We start from the raw sequence: 21,876 nt of genomic DNA, 5'->3' as shown, positions 1-21,876 counted from the left end.
GGCTGTCTCTCTCTAAGGCCAGAGCTGAATCAATATACTGTGGACGCACTCAGCACCCATGCATACTGTTACACAGTGCAGCCTTCGGGCAGGGGTACAGTATGTCAACAGTACAAGATTTAACACTGTACATCATCTCAGTTTATTCAGTAATGTGTTGCACTCTTGCATAGCAAGAACATGATTTATTTCACATCATGTCCATTTCATATTACATATCATCTTCTTGCAATGTTCTAAACATGGCACCCTGTAGAATAGCCTTGTCAAATACCAACCATAACTTAATTAAATAATTGAAAAGATAACAAGGCTTGAAATAAAAACACACTAATGCATTTTAAAAAAAGTATAACCAGTAAAGACAAAGAAGATGAACGATAATTGATGCTCTTCTTTAGTATCTGGATGTGTCAATGCTAATACTTGATCAAGTGTGGATCACAAAACAGCCCACTCAGTGGTTCTGTGCATTAGATATTTGTGAGGTGTGCTCCTGCCCTCCAGTGGCAAATGAAAGCAACACACTAGTTGATTAAGGCATGTCATTTACTTATAGTAATGTTACGTGTCTGGGAAAAAATATATAGAATAATTCACTCAGAAAGGTGTGATATGTACAGAATGAAATGTAACATTTTAAGTCGTCTTATTTCAGAGTTCTGTCCTTGGCAAACAAAAAGAGATGGTGAGGAGAGATTACGTATGATTTAATCTCGGTTTTGGCACATTTCAACACTAACGAGTCAGCAGGAAACTCCAAGTACAAAAATGTAGAGCCCATAAATACTGTACTACCAAGGTCAAATAAATACTAATATCTTCGCATAAAAGTCAAATATCGTAATAACATAAGGAAAAGGCAGCACTGCCTCCAATTAATTCAGGTAGCATGATACAAAAACAAACATTCAGTGAACATAAAATGACCTGTACACTAATCAAACTCTTGGATGAAGTCTTGGATAAATGTTGTTTTTATAACGCGCTGACTCCCAGTGCAAAACAGGGGCCTGGGCTTCTGGGATTTGTCAGTCGACCTCTAAGTGGGGTCCATTTGGAGGTCATGTGACTATGTGGTGGCCGGCACTACTTCACTGCAGTTGCCTCGACCTAAACAGAAACTTCCATTTCACAGATTTACTATGAAGCCATTATGGCCCCTGTAGGACAAGAGACACGAATATCACCAGTTTAGATTAGGTCCTTCCTCCACCAGGTCACACAGAGTGTGAGCATGTCCATAGATGTATTCTACAGGGCCATATACTACCTTTTGCACATACACATGAAGGTGTCTCAGAAGAATACCAGCCTGCCAGGATTGTTTAGAAAGGCATATGTCGCCATTTAATGTAACAAATGGCGTCTTTCCAGAGAGAAAAAAAAATAATCACACTGTAGAATGTACACACTTCCATAAAGATATGCCCTTCCCTTCTTTCCTGTGTAATGCAGTGGAGGCTGGTGGGGTGAGCTGTATGAGGGCAGGCTCATTGCAATGTCTGGAATGGAAGGGTATCCAACACATAGAAACCCTGTTTCACTCCGTTCCATTTATTCCATTCCAGCCATTCCAATGAGCCCGTCCTCCTATGGCTCCTCCCACCAGCCTCCACTGGTGTAAAGAGTTCACCTGTGGAACATGTGAGGTTCACAGAGAGATCATGAAAGTTAAGAATGGCAACTTTATGTATAGAAGGAAGCACATTGTAGTATGATAGGGGTAAACAATGGTTCAGTTTTGGGTCCAATCCAGTTGCTACAATGGCAAAATGTGCATGTCATCACTGTGTCAGTGCAGGTCAAAATCATCACTCACCGCATTGGTTAGCAGTAAAGCAGTGGAGGGTGAGGAGCCGGAGAAGGAGGGAAGCAAGTCTGGTGCTGGCCTTCGAGGACAGGAGGACTGAGACTTACGGGCGGCTAGAGCCACAGCCTGGGTAAAGCAGGAGGGAATGGCAGTTTTCCTGGCCAGGGCTGCAGGCACGTATGGTTTGGGTGAAGTCAAATTAATCATGTTCAGTTTGGGTGAAGAAGAGGCATCAGTCTGATTGTCTCCCTCCGCTGATTCGCAGAAGGTATGACTCATCGTAGGAAGAGAAGGGGGAGGATAAGAGGGAGGGCGATGATTTGTTCCCCCAGGAGGCCTCACTCGTAACTGGGCCGGCTCCGTCTCCTCCACCTCCTTATCATAGCACACAGGGGGATGGGGAGGGGGAGGAGGGAAACATAAACGGTCCACTTCTGCCTCCTCTATCACCAGACTGGGCTTCCAGAACAATCCCCTGCTCTCCAGTAGTTCAGGAGTTGAGGTCACCTCATCTCCAGGTATTCCATTGGTGTGGGCCAAAGCTGTGTATGGGTTGGATATCTCTGAGAGTGTATCCGACTCCTCTGGGACTTTCCTGATGCGTCTCTCTAGAAGGCACAGTTATGATGCTGCAGGAAATAAAGCAATGTGTTACTGTACTGAGAAACCTACCATCTAAACCCAGAGAAACTAAACAAAAGGTTACACAGGTGGTAAAAGCACAACACACTAACACATGAAACAGAAATAAAATAAAGAGCTTATAAAGAAGACAACCGAGTGATAAACACGACAGTCCAAAAAACCAACATGGAGGAGAGCAGGAAGAATCGTTCACCACAGGAACAAGAGGAGAGTGGAACAGAAGGAGCAGCACAGAGGAAGAGGAAAGGAGGACGCAGCTCTCACTCGCCGTCTGCAGGGGAGAAAGAAGGGGACACTGCTTAGAACAGTGGTCTACAATCCTGCTCAGGTGCCAGGATTGAGAAGTACCGCCTACCGGGAGCCCTAATCAGTGATTAACAGCCTACAGATGAACACCACTGCCAAGGAGAACCAACAGTCAAGCAGGACAACCAGTCAGGCAGGGGAATAGGAGCCAACAGAACGAGCCCACTAACATATTGACCACTAGCAGACAGGTGAGACACCATATGCAGTATATGATTCGACATGAGCCCACCCTCTAACTCAGGGATGGTCAACTGTGTGATTTGGGTATGCAGACCCACGAGCCACTGCAGCCTCTCAAGTTCTGTTTTTTTGTGCCCCCCCCATCAAAGTTGCCAATTCCTGGTCTAACTCAATATTACAACACTGAGAGTCCATTCAAATGTCAAGTCAACTAGTGATTCAAAATGACTGACCTTTGATCTCAGGGGTGATAACACAGGAGGAGGATGGTGGGGGGGCACAGGGAGGAGGCGGGGGGGGCTCTCCTCTTCTTCCTAGAGGTCAACTGGAAAACACCAGAAACAAATACCGCTTTAACCCAGGATCCTCCAAATCCACCATACATTCTCACTGTGGTCAGGGAATAAGGATTTGGAACCACTAGTTTAAGTCTAAAGTCATCGGCTGAGTCTCAATAGTATTGACATGCTTCTTTTTTTTGTGTCCTTTTCTCTATAACCACTAACCTCGCAGGACATAGTTAGGCAATCAGATCAGGTGAAGTCAATATGGTGGAAGCCTCCCCTGTCCTTTCACCTATAGAGCCCCACGGTGGTGGTGTAATAATACCCATAAAAACCTAGTGGACAAACAAGGAAATGGTTCCAATTATTTTTCCACCATTCATTTTTCTAATAGGGGATTTTAGAAACACTTAAAATAAGGGCTGTGTTTCGTAAAGGCTTAACAAAGCAGACAAGCAAAGAAAACCATGAAATAGTATCGAGACACAGCCCTAAATCCTACTCCCTAACCACCAGTCAGTCACTCACCGGCTGGACGTTGAGGTTAGCAGGGGCGCTTTGGGAGCCTGCCATGGGGGGCATGGGTGCCCGTCTTTTCATGGCCATGGTGTTGTCCATGGGCAGGGTGTTGGAGGAGTGGATACCCAGGGAGTTCATGCTGATGCTTGTCACCCGCTGGTTTTTCAGACCATACGAGGCCGGGACACTCACTGAGAGACCCTTTAGAAGAAGACCACAGCAAAAAACACATATCACAAAGCTTTATCAGTGTACACTGAAATCCTACCACGCACTCAATTCTAGTACGGCTGAGAGAAAAAACTGCATCCACAGATCTAGTCAAAGTATAAAATCTATTTCTTACACAATGCTTTACGTACAATATTAAAGCTAAGTTGTGGGACAGTAAAATAAAGTACCTTTTCTGGTTTCTTCTTAATTCTCCTGAATAAGCAGAACAATCCTCTGTTCTCTTTCTCCTTCTGTTTCTTCCCTTTACTTCGTGGGAGGGGGGGGGGCATTTTCAGACATTTTTGTTAAGTTTTGTACCCTCGGGGGGAGGTAGTGTGATAACCACTTCAGGACTGACAGCTGTTCAAGATTAGAAATAGACATCCATGTTAGCATTTTCCTATTTACAGTATATAGACACGATGCACTCAGTGGGTAAATAATATACTGTAGACAGTCTCCAAAAACACAGTTTGGGTATGAAACAAGTATGTCACCAAAACTGAAAAGCAGAGTTACATAAAGACATCTCTCACCTGCCATGTCCTTGGCGTACAGTTCCCTTAGCCACCGAGGGACCTGCTCAGGTTTAAAGGTTCTTCAGAGCCATTGGCTCTCATTACAATGGTGGACTCCAGGTCAAACTCACACTTCACACACACCGCAGGCAGGAGCTGCTCCAGAGGGACTCTAGGGCTGACCCTCACAACGACCTTATGGTTCTTCTTGTAGTTGATCAGCAGACGTACAGTGACCTTTCAGGAAAGTATCAGTATCCCTTCAGTACACAAACTGACCTAGGTTGGAGATTGGCTAGTGTGTACAGATGCATTTTTGTTAGCATTTACCTCTGGCACGTACAGCCTCCTTATCTTCTCCTCTCCCCCTTTAGGTTTCAGTAGGATCCTGTGAGCCTCCATGGCTCCAATCAGAGAGCTGGGATTGAAGGAGATTTGGTTTCTGGAGTTCTATGGTGAACTCAGATGGATTCAGGTGGTTCAGGGCACAGAGTGTGACCAGTATGTCCATCACAGGTTTAATGTAGGGATATAAACACAGTGCAGGTGTCCTACATGTGTCCACAGTATAGAGTTATATTCATGGTTTTAAATTAATTTCAATGATGTTCAAATATAAAAGGAACCCATTTACATTTTAGTCATTTAGCAGATGCTCTTATCGAGAGCATCTTAGTGAGTGCATACATTTTCATACATTTTCCGTACAAAGTCAATCCATTCCAAATACACGGTACGATTTTGTAGGGCTCCAACAAAACATTCTGTCTGTATGCCTCTTACCTCCCATGTATCTGGGCCGTTTTCTCCAGGCCTCCTGGTAGAACCACTGCTAGAGTATGCTCCCTCTCCAGCAGGTACTCCTCCATGGAGCCTCCCCAGGGGTCTAGACGCGACCAGAATCAGAGACTTGACTGAATCTCAGGTGAATCTCCTAACAGAGAGGGACAATGTCAACACAAGGAGAGGAGATGACATCCTGTGAGAAGCTGATTTCACAGTCAACTAAAAGTGTTACAGTGGTACAGGACTTACACTGCATGACCAAAAGTATGTGGACACCTGCTCGTCCAACATCTCATTGCAAAATCATGGGCATAAATATGGAGTTGGTCCCCCTTTGCTGCTATAACAGCCTCCACTCTTCTGAGAACGGCTTTCCACTTGATGCTGCGAGGACTTGCTTCCATTCAGCTACAAGAGCATTAGTGAGATCGGGCACTGATGTTGGGCGATTAGGCCTGGCTCGCAGTCGGCGTTCCAATTATCCTAAAGGTGTTCGATGGGGTTGAGCTCAGGGCTCTGTGCAGGCCAGTCAAGTTTTTCCACACCGATCTCAACAAACCATTTCTGTATGGACATCGCTTTGTGCACGGGGGCATGCTGAAACAGGAAAAGGCCTTCCCCAAACTGTTGCCACAAGGTTGGAAGCACATCATCTTCTAGAACGTCATTGTATGCTGTAGTGTTAAGATTTCCCTTCACTGGAATGAAAAACAGCCCCAGAACATTATTCCTCCTACACCAAACATTACAGTTGGAACTATGCATTGGGGCAGGTAGCCTTCTCCTGGCATCCGCCAAACCCAGATTCCTCGGTTGCAACCGAGGACAGACAATTTTTACGCGGTACATGCTTCAGCACTTAGCAATCCCATTCTGTAAGCTTGTGTGGCCTACCACTTCACTGCTGAGCTGTTGTTGCGCCTATACATTTCCACTTCACAATAACAGCACCTACAGTTGACCAGGGCAGCTCTAGCAGGGCAGACATTTGATGAACTGACTTGTTGGAAAGGTGGCATCCCATGAAGGTGCCATGTTGAAAGTCACTGAGTTCTTTAGTAAGGCCATTCTACTGCCAATGTTTGTTTATGGAGATTGCATGGCTGCTTGCTCGATTTTATACACCTGTCAGCAACAGGTGTGCCTGAAAAAGTCAAATCCACTAATTTGAAGGGGTGTCCACATACTTTTGCATATATAGTCTATCACAGACCGTAAAACAGTTATCCTCCTTTTCTCCGACAAAAACATGGACTTATCCTACAAGACTTACTCAGCAAGAGTAACTACATTTAGATTGTTTTATTTTGAAATTGTCACCAGACTTGACCACCTGGCACTGACAGGATTTTGACTGTGTGCGCATTTGGCACACTAGTTCTAAATTAAATATTTTAATGTCACTGCCAAGTACATTTATACTACTTCTCGTTTAAAAGTTATACAAACTACAACAACATGAATCTGCTTACGAGACAACATCGAAACGGCTTTCCTGGACACGTTCGTCAAATAAGGGAGACCTACTGTAATATTCACGCACCAACCGCGATGCACACAATCGTATTGTTCAAGGTTTTGGGGCACGCGTGATTGACAAAACGGAGCACCAGCCTACAAAGTGTCAAACCCCTGGTCTATATCAGACATCCCCCAGAGTATTTAAAGAAGTGAGTTCAACGATGCATGCCTTCCTCAGCAGCTCTGAGTAACTGTTCGTCACCACGTTCCTATATGAATGAGTTGCTAGTAAGTTTTATAGCTGTTGGACTCCAACAATTTGGGGGTGCCTGCGCTCCACTCAATGTAGAAGAATATGCTGGGGGCTCCTGTGAACATCTAAATGACATAACCAAAACACGTTATATTTTATAGCCGTTCCATTCTTGCCTCTACTAAGTACACAACGGAATGTTGGTGGTAATCAGAGCACCTAATTGAATAGGCTAAACACTTACATTCACACTTATTTTTTGTCTCTTTAAACAAGAGCAAATATACTCAGAATAGACCAAGCACATAATGAAATGCAACCCTGGCTGGGCCATGTTGGTCAACTGGCTAATGCAAACCAGAATAGGCTTTACTCCTCCAAGAGCAGGAGTGATTAGTGCTCTCCAAACCCTGTCTCAACATATTGTCCCGCAGCTACACAACAATCAAATCCACAAATCAGTTTCAAATAGACAATGTCCTTACCTCTCTCTGTCCAGAAATTAGATTCTATCAACCTGACTGTCATTTCACCACCATCAGAGGGAGAGAATTAGAGAGAGGGAGAGATCCCTTGCTCTGTAATCCTTGTTTAGCAGACAGCCTACTGCACCTTCTGGCCCTGCCCAGCCCTCTGACATCACAGACTCTGTCCTGTCTACACATGGACCCTACTGTACTATACAGCCTAGTGAACCCTAACTACTGCACCTTCTGGCCCTGCCCAGCCCTCTGACATCACAGACTCTGTCCTGTCTACACATGGACCCTACTGTCTAAGGGCTCCTATGGCATTATTTCAACTGGGTGAACCCTCCGTAGTCCATTTAATTTGTTAAAACACTTCTAATCTTCTCAGTTGCTGTATCTTTCTCATGCTGCTCCGACTATACAGTATGCCTTGTAGGTCTGTGTGCTGCCATCTTTGCATTGTCAGTCATGTTGTCCTGTGTGGTGATACTATACTGAAGGTAACTCATTCCGATTTCTGTGTCTACAATGCATTCACATCAATGGGGAGGACTGATCTGGGGTGTATTCATTAGTCAGATTCCATTGCAAAACGTTTTGCAACAAAAACCCTTTACTCCAAATAAAAACAAGAGTTTGTATTGTACAAATTCATGTACAGTACCCGTCAAAAGTTTGGACAGAGTTTCTTTATTTTTACTACGTTTTACATAGTAGAATAATAGTGAAGACATCAAAACTAGGAAATAACACATATGGAATCATGTAGTAACCAAAATAGTGTTAAACAAATGAAAATATATTGTATATTTTAAATTCTTCAAAGTAGCCACCCTTTGCCTTGATGACAGCTTTGCACACTCTTGGCATTCTCTCAACCAGCTTAATGAGGAATGCTTTTCCAACAGTCTTAAAGGAGTTCCCACATACTGTATGCTGAGCACTTGTTGGCTGCTTTTCCTTCACTCTGCGGTTCAACTCATCCCAAACCATCTCAATTGGCTGTTTGTGGAGGCCAGTTCATCTGATGCAGCACTCCATCACTCTCCTTCTTGGTCAAATAGCCCTTACACAGCCTGGAGGTGTGTTGGGTCATTGTCCTGTTGTAAAACAAGTGATAGTCCCACTAAGCGCAAACCAGATGGGATGGCGTATCGCTGCCGAATGCTGTGGTAGCCATGCTAGACAAGATATCTAAATAAATCACAGACAGTGTCACCAAAGCACCCCCACACCATCACACCTAAAGGAGACAGTAAACAGTTTATTTTGCAAAGCATTATGCAACAGACGAAAGGTTTTGCAAAGGAATGCAACTAATGAATACACACACCCTTGCCTGTGATTTATGGAGACAAAGTAGCACCATTGAGGGAGTAGAAATCTACTGTTTGGAGGCTCCGCTTGGTTCAACACTATAACACAAGGTCAGACTGGACTATGGCAGGCGATGGACATTGTCCCTATACTAAAGTTTAATTTACACAGTAGCAGTCACTCACCAAGTAGGAGTTTAATCAAATTAAGCCCAGAGGAACACATGTCCACATTGATTGTAATCGTGTAACCTTCTTTGGTGGTTAAACAGTGAAGATTCCCTGCACCAGTTAGTTAGTAAATATATATTTATGTAAATGTGTTGTATTGGCTACATTTCATTGTTACAAATCGATTGTCACTTATCTGGTGTGCACTCATGTTAATATAGTGAAATCTGTGAGATGGACACACACACACTATCATTTTTAAATGGTTGTCTTAGAATAATAATCCTACTATTACAGCCTAGACACACAGATCTAAACTTATCCATCTTAAAACAGTGGCGGCCATGTTGATTAACATTTCTGAAAAATGTTGCACCCTGACCCCATAGTGAATAGTCTTATCAATAGGTGAGGAAATAGAGTCAGTAATTATAAAGCCCTTAATATGAACTCATTTTCCTCCTCTGTTTTCCCGCATGCCTTTAAAAAAAGTCTCAATGCACTGTTTACTCAAGACAGTTTATTGAATAGGTCAGAGGTAACTCTGGAAGTTTTGACTCTGGCTTGTGTGTGTAGCTCCTAGACTCCTACTGGATTCCTGTCCTGTACAATGTCGGGGAAAATTGCAAGATTATATTTTAATGCTTGTATTACATTATAATAGTTGTTACATTCGACAGAATAGAGTATTGTGTGTGTGTGTTCCACTGAGGATGGGCCTCTATGAGATATCACTGACAGAGGAGATTGACCATGTCTTTGAGTAATAAAGCCTAAAGAGCATTCCAGATAGTAAAGGTAATGTTTTTGTGCTATACCGTACCAGGGTGAGACGGGTTCCAGTTTGGAGTAGGAGGGGGCCAGACACTGGTCTTTACAATGAGAACTGTTGACAAAGCACTAACTGTCTGCTATGTTTTATAGATATCTTTCATACAAATCTTAACCTTGTGAACTGTTCCTAAGATCTGTGGTTCGTCATGTAAGTTGAGAGGGGTGTATCTTGGCTATAAAAGATCTTTGTACTTTTCTGGTGGTACTTTTCAACGGTTCATTAGAGATAGCGCATCATTGAAAGTCAAAAAGGGCTTTTGCAAAGCTCTTAATAAAAAATATGTAGTTTAAGTGTAACTCTGACTGGTGTGTAGTTTGTAACTCTCCTCATTTGGTAAAGCAGAAAAATGCCACCACAGCAATCACCTGATCACATGTCCACCAGCAAAATGGAGGTTAGTCAGAAAACATTACCATCTGACTAAATTAACAGTTTTAAATAAATCAACATTTGACCGAAGCAAGCACAATTTAGGCAATTAATTCAGAATTTTCACTATCCAGTTATTACTATTTTAACAGTCTTGGAATAATCAGGAAGTGCAGTAGATGTACAGTGTATTGAGTGGCTAACTAACTCCCAACATCCCCTCCTTGAGTACTATGGCATGATATAACCCTAAATACCACAGAGCTGTAAGGGTCAAGCTGTTGCAAGGCACTCACATTTACCACTAGCCCTCTAACGAAAACGTTAGCAGAGTCACAGCCAAATGTCAAGAGGGGACAGGAGCCATGAGCTCCACCTCAGTCACATAACTGACATTGTTTAAGGAACACAATGAGGTCAGTCCGATGCCCTGCCAGCCTGATAAACAAAGAATTTGTCACAATATGACATCCCAGACAACTTCAACTGTCTTCTTCTACTCGAGTAGAATGTAATGTGTCTGGAATGTAATATTGTGACAATTTAAAAAATATATATATTTATTGCATATGCCTGTAGTCACTTTGAATGGCAGGTCCAGGTTTAGATCAGCACTTGATCAATAGCTTGATTAGATGCATTAAGGCTTAAAAATATGGTGTTTGGGAGAAACCCAAGTTTGTTCTTCTTGGAAAGCCATGCTAAGCTGAAGTCTTGGGTGTGTCTGTCGATGGAGTGATCGTTGATCGGGAGATCATGTGTGTGTGTGTGTGTGTGCGTGTGTGTGTGTGTGTGCGCGTAGTGCAAGTGTACAGCGTATTCGGAAAGTATTCAGACCCCTTCACTTTTTCCACATTTTGTTACATTACAGCCTAATTCTAAAATGGAATAAATGTTTTTGTCCTCATCAAACTAAACACAATACCCCATATTTTGCAAATATGTTAAACATAAAAAACGGTATTATCACATTTACATAAGTAAGCACCTTTGGCAGCGATTACAGCTTCGAGACTTCTTGAGTATGATGCTACAAGCTTGGCACACCTGTACTTGGGGAGTTTCTCCCATTCTTCTCTTCAGATCCTCTCGAGCTCTGTCAGGTTAGATGGGGTGCATCGCTGCACAGCTATTTTCAGGTCTCTCCAGAGATGTTCGGTCTGGTTCAAGTCTGAGCTCTGGCTGGGACACTCAAGGACATTCAGAGACTTGTCCCGAAGCCACTCCTGCAATGGCTGTGTGCTTAGGGTTGTTGTCCTGTTGAAAGGTGAACATTGGACCCAGTCTGAGGTCCTAGGCACACTGGAGCAGGTTTTCAGCAAGAATCTCTGTACTTTGCTCCGTACATCTTTCCCTCGATCCTGACTAGTCTCCCAGTCCCTGCCGCTGAAAACATCCCCACAGCATGATGCTGCCTCCACCATGCTTCACCATAGGGATGGTACCAGGTTTCCTCCAGACGTGATGCTTGGCATTCAGGCCAAATCTTGGTTTCATCAGACCAGATAATCTTGTTTCTCATTGTCTGAGAGTCCTTTAGGTGCCTTTTGGCAAACTTCAAGTGGGCTGTCATGTGCCTTTTACTGAGGAGTGGCTTCCGTCTGGCCACTCTACCATAAAGGCCTGATTGGTGGAGTGTTGCATAGATGGTTGTCCTTCTGGATGGTTCTTCCATCTCCACAGAGGAACTCTGGAGCTGTGGCCATCGTGTTCTTGGTCATCCCCCTGACCAAGGCCCTTCTTCCCCAATTGCTCAGTTTGGCAGGGCAGCCAGCTCTAGGAAGAGTCTTGGTGGTTCCAAACTTCTATATGTCGATTAAGGCAGCCCCCCACACCTCTCTGATTCAGAGGGTTAAATACGGAAGACACATTTCAGTTGAATGCATTCAGTTGTACAACTGACTAGGTATTCCCCTTTCCCTTACGTAAACATGGTATTTCTGTTTTTTTTAATACATTTGCTAACATTTAAAAAAAACTATTTTCGCTTTGTCATTATGGAGACATTTTATTTAATCAATTTTAGAGTAATCCTTTAACATAATAAAATGTGGAAAACGTAAAGGGGTAAAGTAAAACAATTAGCGCTTTCCAAAAGGCACATGTATGTGTATAGGTGTCTGTGTGTGTTTTTGTGTCTGTGTGCGAGTGTATGTGACAGATACTCACACGTATTACTTTCATCACTGAGACGGTAATGAGAAGAGAACAGTGTAACCATGATGACAGGCAGCTTCAGGAACTTTGATGAGCCAGGTGAATGTCAAATAGTCAGACACTCCACAAGGGCAACACTACAGCCTTTTACTCACTATGGCAGCATTGAAAAACGAAAATGTCATGTTCTGTGTTAAATTCAGGTATATTGTGGCATGTGAGGGGTTAGAGTGTATTTGATGGAGATGTGCATTTTTACTTCAAGCCAAGAAAGCACATTCACCAGCAGAGGGCAGGGACCTGCAAGAATCACAGGGGGGTTACACTTAAGGTGGAAAAATGGTATAGACATGCTATCGTGCTTCCCTCTACACACATACACACACACACACACACACACACACAGCTTGCCAGTTCTCCCTGAGTGCCACATCAGAGGGAACACATGTCGCTCTTTCGTTGGCATTGTAGTTCTTTAGAATGCTCAAGTATGGCTTGTGCTAAGAAGACAGATCTGTAGCCTGTTTCACCCACACTACACTACAGCCCACCTGACAGAGAGCCTGCGTCCCAATAGTCTACAGTGGCACCCTGACCTTGTGTCCTATCCTTCGTCTTCTGCATTGTTCTGAATGAAACAGCTGGATAGGTGGAAGCAAAATCATCTAATATGATTTCTGTCATTATATTTGGTGTTTTCAGATTGGTGCAGTTGTGGAGGATCAAGATCACCAGTGTGCTGGAGTTTCTTTATAGGCCGGGGCTACGAAAACAGTTTTTGCTCCCGCCCCTCCCTTCTGGAAACTTATTTCTCAAATCTAAGGATCCAAATCCCATACTGTGCATGTGTTATTCACACACATTCACGTTTCTCTCTTTACTCACCCTCTTCTGAAGCCTCAACCGATTAGATCGATATGATGATGGAGCCTTTTCTCTCTGCCTCATATTTCTGAACAGCTGCGATTTTAACGAACGTTCCAAAAATATACAGCGAGCTCCAAAAGTATTGGGACAGTGACACATTTTTTGTAGTTTTGGATTGTAAATAATACAATGAGTGCAGACTGACAGCTTTCATTTCAGGTGTACCGGTTAGAAACTTTTTGTTACATAGTTCCCCCATCCAACCAGTTTGTTGAGTGACAAGCTTGATGTTATCATTGCGTGCTAGGAATATGGGACCAAATACAACTACACTTGACTACTTTAATACACATAGAAGTGAATTTGGCCCAATACTTTTTGGTCCCCTAAAATGGGGGGGACTATGTCCAAAAAGTGCTGTAATTTCTAAACGTTCACCTGATATGGATGAAAATACCCTCAAATTAAAGCTGACGTCTGCACTTTAAGCACTTTAACCTCACAGACATTGTGTGATTTCAAATCCAAAGTGCTGGAGTACAGAGCCAAAACAACAACAACAAAAAACGTCACTGTCTCAATACTTTTGCAGCTCACTGTATATGAAGTCTACATACAACGGTCTGTCTGTTGTAACGGACATCGCCGTAGCACAAGCAAGAAGCAGTCTACACATTGCATTGGGGCAAAAACAATTAGCGTTTTGTGTGGTGATGTCATTTTTGTAGTTATGCTGCCATATAGTTAACAATATGCCTCCAGTTTAGCCAATGTTCGCAAAGATGCAAAAAAAAAAATGTTTAAACATTAAATTCGCTATTGACTATCTGTCTGTGACTTACTTGTATGATATGCTGTGTAGGCTACATATAGCTTGCCCTAAATATCTGCATGTAACTCCCCTCCTGAAAAAAGTACGAAATTGCTAGACAACCTGTTTGTGATGTGCGTATTTTTGCAATAGCCTACTGTTACAATAGATTTACGTTTCTTCGAACCGTCTCGTGAACACGCGGAAGGCGGAGTCATGGAGTGACTAAGCAGCAGCTGAGAGCAGTGTTGCCAACTAATTTTCACGGTAAATTGCTAGAGCGGCAGGATGATTTGTTGCTAAAAGTTGCTAAATTACGTTGTGTGATAACATAAAACTGCGTCATTACGTTGAATACACAATAACGTTACACAAATTGACTGGCCATCTCGGCAAAAAATATGATTTTACTTTTTTTTAGGTACAGACTCCCACTCTTTTCTGTACTTCTGGCGGTATATTTTTGATTAAGGCATGTTGATTGATGTTGTAAGTTCTGTTCAAGATCAAACATTCGTGACCAACTATATTCATTGGGTTTGGCTCGTCGAACCCGTACCACTGCTGCTGCAGTCAGCCAACAATGATTTGAAATTAGCTGAAATTGCTGCTGGCTGTGCACCAGCTGAGCGCCTGCTGCTGACGTCACTCACAATGCACTTTTGCAGCCAGGCACGTGTGTTGTGACTGAGTGTGTGACAGAGAACATCGTTTTTGTGTAATTTATAGGGAAAATGCGTGCATTTTAGCGTTTGAGCCACTTTTCAAAAGTTGCTAAAAGTTCTAAATACATTTTTTAAACGTACCTAAATGTGTTGCTAGGTGCTGTTTGAAAAAAAGTTGCTAAATCTAGCAACAAAATTGCTAAATTGGCATCACTGGCTGAGAAGTAGGAGAGTGGTCTATTTAATAGAGTCTATCTCAGACTTACAAATATATATTTTTTTATAGATTTTTATTATTGGATTTCATAAAACATTCACACAAACATTACAAGACAATAACCAATGATAACCTGGATTGTTGATACTATGTAATGGCCAATGAGAGGCTTTGAAGCCACCGGCCGCCATATTGGCACTCCCCAGAAGGAGCAGTCCTCCATAGGAATGAAAGGAATACAACAGTCAATAAAATTAGAAAATTGCATGTATTTAAGTATTATTTTTGTTTTTGTAGTGGGCAAAGTATCATTAGCACTCTCAAATGTGTTTTTCTTAAGAAATATGTTTTATATACATGAAATAAAATCATGTTACGTTCACTTAATATAGTATAAAAGTATGCATTAAGGTGTCTGTCGAACAGACTTGTCAAAAACGAATTAATAAATGCATTTTTTATTTTTTTTTACAATGGAGGGGAGTACCAAAATGACTGTGCGGTGGCTTTAAAACAGCGCCCCCTTTCAGACATCGAGAGATATCATTGGCAATAAGCCAGATCCATAATTATTGGCACCCTTGAAAAAGACTAACACTCCTGCTTTCAATACTCTAGCACCCTCCCCTTGCGAGGATAATAACACAGCCTTTTTGTAAAATGTTTTATGAGATTGGAGAACACGTTGGGATGGATCTTAGACAATTCCTCCAGACATAATCTTTCCAGATACTTGATATCTTTCGTCTGCTCTAATGGACTGACCTCTTCAACTCAAACCACAGGTTTTCAATGGGGTTCAAGATGTTGATTTGTCATGAACAGTGCTTGTGCCCATAGACATAGACATGGCGTTTGCGCACAGGGGGAGCGCGGGGTGTTCCCATTGGGGAAACCGAGTGAATTGACAATCAATTATTATTTAGGCTACCTTCCTATGCTTCTTTCTTATAATCTCCAAATAATGGCCTAACTTTTTTTATACGTGGGTGTCGCAATTAGATCATTTAATTTGTTTTAATACATATCAATGACAAGAAGCCTATTGTTTAACAGATTTGCCTTAAATTGACATATACACTTCTAGCAATGCATTTATCAAAATTGGTAGGGATGTTGTTGTCTCTAAATGTGTGTTACTCAAACACACGAACGCATTGAGCAAACGTTGATCACGATAATATTTCCCATCGATATTGTACAAATAGCTTGAGTCATTTGCGGTCATGTCTCGATAATGTAAAAATAGATGGCAAAACTGCTTCTTAGGCTTTTACTTAGGATAGATGACTCCAATGTCATGGACATACGATATACTCATGGCTATAGATGAAACACTGCTACATAGAGAATGTAGTGGCAAAATACAAACGTTTATCCATATTTCAGCTAACAGGGTCTATAGTGGATCCATTACAAGGAATAAACAACTGGTATGGGTAAGGGAACGCCCAGGCACTGTTAAGAGACCCATTCACACCCATTCAGTTGGGTGGTTCACGGTGACGCGCGCTTGGGAACAGATTTTGTCACTCACGTCACTGTTTTCGGGAATTGTGGTGATTGAGAGAGATGTCCACTGTTGTTTCTTAAATGTTCCTCGCTCTTTCCAACTATGATCTGAGTGCCTCGGTTTTTGGAGACTTATATGCGTGTCAGATGGTGGTGGCAGGGCGGAGATGTTACACATGAGAAGCGGTAAATTCGAGGAAATACACGGATACGTCAATATGGCGACAGCTGCCGCCTCCCCTGCTCGTTTTGAATCCACGACAATTAAGGTATGGCTACTAGCCTCACCTTCTCTTTCAGATTATACCTGTAGCCTGTGCTTATTGTTCGTGATAAGACTACATACATGTATTTAAAAGCAAACCACTGAACTTGTCTAGACGGATGTATTAGCCATCTATCGATTCCTAACTTGTTTCACACCTTCATGTGTTTGGCTATGCGTTTCATGATGACAAAACGGCTGTATGTTGTGGTTACCTGTGTCTCTGTTAGTAGCTTACCATTTGGTTTCTGTCTGCCGTTGGGCGTAGAGCCACAAATGGGTGTTTTCCGTGTTGTTTCACATTTCAGCACCATGGACAGCAGACGGGTTCAGAGAAAATTTGGCAACGAAGCAATACGTACTAATTAATATGAACGGTTACTATTACTCATGTCACATTTAATGTATTGATATAATAGCAGTATGTATTGATTTAATATATGTCTTGTGTACATACTTTTGTTGATAACAGCCTACATAAAGTCTCGAGGGATTCATGTGTCTGTGAACAGATCTGACAAATTCCAGCTGTGATATCGATCACCTGCTGAGTATGATATTCCCGAAGCTTCTTTATCCCTATCACAGACAAACATCATAATATTAAAACAACCTTTTTAAATGTGGAGGTCGACATTAGAAACATTCTTTGGATAAATGCCGTCCACCCAGGACTACCTTTTGATTTGAAATGTCTTTGGAATTGTAATGTCCATTCAAAACCCTAACGTACCAGAATGTATAGCTAACTATGCATGCTAGAACTGGAGATACCATTGAATTCATCGTTAGAGTATAGAAATAATCAGTGTCTGCGGTGTTGTTTGACTCCAGGCAAAACAAGCCGCCAGAGACTGGTTTAGTTGTGGGCGTGGGTACTAGCATAGGGTCTAGCAAACCTCTCATAGGGCTCTTAGATGAGGTGCTGTCGACTAACTCACACATCAGAGCAGTGGATCCCCAAGCAGTCATTAGAACACAAGCAGATGTATTTATGAAGTTCCCTATGGGAAAAGCTAGCTAGGACACAGTGACACAGATATCGGCTAAAGTACAAAGAACCATAGGATATACAGTTGAATTCAGAAGTTTACATACACTTAGGTTGCACTCCACAAATGTTTTGTTAACAAACTATAGTTTTGGCAAGTCGGTTAGGACATCTACTTTGTGCATGACACAAGTAATATTTCCAACAATTGTTTACAGGCAGATTATTTCACATATAATTCACTGTATCACAATTCCAGTGTGTCAGAAGTTTACATACACTAAGTTGACTGTGCCTTTAAACAGCTTGGAAAATTACAGAAAATGATGTCATGGCTTTAGAAGCTCCTGATAGGCTAATTGACATCATTTGAGTCAATTGGAGGTGTACCTGTGGCTGTATTTCAAGGCCTACCTTCAAACTCAGTGCCTCTTTGCTTGACATCATGGGAAAATCAAAATAAATCAGCAAAGACCTCAGAATTTTTTTGTTAGTCCTCCACAGGTCTGGTTCATCCTTGGGAGCAATTTCCAAATGCCTGAAGATACCACATTCATCTGTACAAACAAGAGTACGCAAGTATAAACACCATGGGACCACGCAGTCGTCATACCGCTCAGGAAGGAGACGCGTTCTGTCTCTTAGAGATGAACGTACTTTGGTGCGAAAAGTGCAAATCAATCCCAGAACAACAGTAAAGGACCTTGTGAAGATGCTGGAGGAAATGGGTACAAAAGTAAGGAAGAGGCCACTGCTCCAAAACCGCCATAAAAAAGCCAGACTACGGTTTGCAACTGCACATGGGGACAAAGATCGTACTTTATGGGGAAATGTCCTCTGGTCTGATGAAACAAAAGCAGAACTGTTTGCAATAATGACCATCGTTATGTTTGGAGGAGAAAGGGGGAGGCTTGCAAGCCGAAGAACACCATCCCAACCGTGAAGCACAGGGGTGGCAGCATCATGTTGTTGGGTGTGGGGGTGCTTTGCTGCAGGAGGGACTGGTGCACTTCACAAAATAGATGGCATTATGAGGCTGGAAAATTCTGTGGATTTATTGAAGCAACATCTCAAGACATCAGTCAGGAAGTTAAAGCTTGGTCGCAACTGGGTCTTCCAAATGGACATTGACCCCAAGCATACTTCCATTGTTGTGGTCAAATGGCTTAAGGACAACAAAGTCAAGGTATTGGAGTGGCCATCACAAAGCCCTGACCTCAATCCTATAGAAAATGTGTGGGCAGAACTGAAAAAGCGTGTGTTCTGGGCAAGGAGGCCTACAAACCTGACTCAGTTACACCAGCTCTGTCAGGAGGAATGGGCCAAAATTCACCCAAATTATTGTGGGAAACTTGTGGAAGGCTACCCGAAACATTTGACTCAAGTTAAGCCATTTAAAGGCAATGCTACCAAATACTAATTGAGTGTACGTAAACTTCTGACCCACTGGGAATGTGATGAAAGAAATAAAAGCTTAAATAAATAATTCTCTCTACTATTATTCTGACAATTCACATTCTTAAAATAAAGTGGTGATCCTAACTGACCTAAGACAGGGAATTTTTACTTGGATTAAATGTCAGGAATTGTGAAAAACTGAGTTTAAATGTATTTTGCTAAGGTGTATGTAAACTTCTGACTTCAACTGTAAAAGGTCACTGTAATTCCCCATTTATACGCCTATTTCATGTCATGAATTAGAACATAGGTGTTTTCTGGCACACTTTATTTAGATGGTCCATCTGTAGATGCTCAAACAGGGGTCATACTATCAACAAACTATCTGTTGATAAGCAACTGGTTGCTAAGGTTACGGTTAGGTTTAGAACATGAGTTATAGGGTAAGGGTTAGTGGTAGGATAAGGGTAACAGTTAAGTTTAGGGTTAGGATAAGGGTTAGGGTCAGTAGATGGTTAGTTGAATTGCTACTTATTTATTATTATTTTTTTTTATTTCACCTTTATTTAACCAGGTAGGCAAGTTGAGAACAAGTTCTCATTTACAATTGCGACCTGGCCAAGATAAAGCAAAGCAGTTCGACACATACAACGACACAGAGTTACACATGGAGTAAAACAAACATACAGTCAATAATACAGTAGAAACAAGTCTATATACGATGTGAGCAAATGAGGTGAGATAAGGGAGGTAAAGGCAAAAAAAAGGCCATGGTAGCGAAGTAAATACAATATAGCAAGTAAAACACTGGAATGGTAGATTTGCAATGGAAGAATGTGCAAAGTAGAAATAAACATAATGGGGTGCAAAGGAGCAAAATAAATAAATTAAATACAGTAGAGAAAGAGGTAGTTGTTTGGGCTAAAGTATAGGTGGGCTATGTACAGGTGCAGTAATCTGTGAGCTGCTCTGACAGTTGGTGCTTAAAGCTAGTGAGGGAGATAAGTGTTTCCAGTTTCAGAGATTTTTGTACTTCGTTCCAGTCGTTGGCAGCAGAGAACTGGAAGGAGAGGCGGCCAAAGAAAGAATTGGTTTTGGGGGTGACTAGAGAGATATACCTGCTGGAGCGTGTGCTACAGGTGGGAGATGCTATGGTGACCAGCGAGCTGAGATAAGGGGGGACTTTACCTAGCAGGGTCTTGTAGATGACATGGAGCCAGTGGGTTTGGCGACGAGTATGAAGCGAGGGCCAGCCAACGAGAGCGTACAGGTCGCAATGGTGGGTAGTATATGGGGCTTTGGTGACAAAACGGATTGCACTGTGATAGACTGCATCCAATTTGTTGAGTAGGGTATTGGAGGCTATTTTGTAAATGACATCGCCAAAGTCGAGGATTGGTAGGATGGTCAGTTTTACAAGGGTATGTTTGGCAGCATGAGTGAAGGATGCTTTGTTGTGAAATAAGAAGCCAATTCTAGATTTAACTTTGGATTGGAGATATTTGATATGGGTCTGGAAGGAGAGTTTACAGTCTAACCAGACACCTAAGTATTTGTAGTTGTCCACGTATTCTAAGTCAGAGCCGTCCAGAGTAGTGATGTTGGACAGGCGGGTAGGTGCAGGTATCGATCGGTTGAAGAGCTTGCATTTAGTTTTACTTGTATTTAAGAGCAATTGGAGGCCACGGAAGGAGAGTTGTATGGCATTGAAGCTTGCCTGGAGGGTTGTTAACACAGCGTCCAAAGAAGGGCCAGAAGTATACAGAATGGTGTCGTCTGCGTAGAGGTGGATCAGAGACTCACCAGCAGCAAGAGCGACCTCATTGATGTATACAGAGAAGAGAGTCGGTCCAAGAATTGAACCCTGTGGCACCCCCATAGAGACTGCCAGAGGTCCGGACAGCAGACCCTCCGATTTGACACACTGAACTCTATCAGATAAGTAGTTGGTGAACCAGGCGAGGCAATCATTTGAGAAACTAAGACTGTCGAGTCTGCCGATGAGGATGTGGTGATTGACAGAGTCGAAAGCCTTGGCCAGATCAATGAATACGGCTGCACAGTAATGTTTCATATCGATGGCGGTTAAGATATCGTTTAGGACCTTGAGCGTGGCTGCACCCATGACCAGCTCTGAAACTCTGAGACTTATAGTCTGTAGAAACACTAATCAACTCTGAAAACACCTACTACTTTGGTGTCAGTTGCTCAAACGGCAATCAGAAACCAAATGGTGCTAACCTGATGAATGCAAATGAGATCCCTCCTCGGCTGGCCTAGGAGCCCTGTGGAAGTGTATGCTGGGTGCTGTGTCACTGTTTTGTATGTGCCATTTGTCAGTAGTCAGACAATATAGGGTTGCCATTTCTCATAAGTCAGACAATATTAGGGTTGCTAGGTGACACAACTGCAGCTCCTTCATTGTTTCAGAAATATTACATGGTAAAGACTGACAATGAAGGCTTTGTCAGTAGTGCCATTCTGTGACGAGGATCAAAGTGTTAAAGATGTGATGAGAGAGGAGCCGGTGGGGGAACACAGTCGTATTCCCTGGCCCCTGCTCCCAGACAGGGAGTCCCCCACTGCCCTCACTGGCCTCTGAATATGTGTTGTCTTCAAGGTACAGGCTTTGTTCTAATTGCCCACTTGGGTTTTAAGGGAGTGCTTGTTTGTATCTCTCCATTGGCCTCTGGAGGAAACAGGGTAGGCCTTTGGAGAGAGGGAGAGAAAGAGAAACAGGGGAGCGGAAGGTGTGTGTGGGCGTTGATTGATGTTGATGGAGAATTTGGCCACGGTGAGAGAGAAAATGAGTGGTTATTTCCATCACAGATGTATCCACAATGAGAGTGAT

General features: G+C 42.6%; 1 protein-coding gene across 1 annotated transcript in view; it reads left to right on the top strand.

Annotated features, from left to right (window-relative positions):
- Positions 1-16,568: 16,568 nt before the first annotated feature.
- LOC139412990 (sodium channel protein type 2 subunit alpha-like) overlaps positions 16,569-21,876 on the top strand; it is a 42,869-nt gene continuing 37,561 nt past the window's right edge. Inside the window, exon 1 of the mRNA XM_071159935.1 lies at positions 16,569-16,640. The gene's annotated coding sequence lies outside the window, so the exon portion shown is untranslated. The remainder of the gene's footprint in view (positions 16,641-21,876) is intronic.

The sequence above is a fragment of the Oncorhynchus clarkii genome, chromosome 7, assembly GCF_045791955.1.
Source record: "Oncorhynchus clarkii lewisi isolate Uvic-CL-2024 chromosome 7, UVic_Ocla_1.0, whole genome shotgun sequence".
Classification (NCBI taxonomy): Eukaryota; Metazoa; Chordata; class Actinopteri; order Salmoniformes; family Salmonidae; genus Oncorhynchus; species Oncorhynchus clarkii.
Note: the sequence above shows the minus strand (reverse complement) of the source record. Positions and strands in the feature narration are given on the sequence as shown.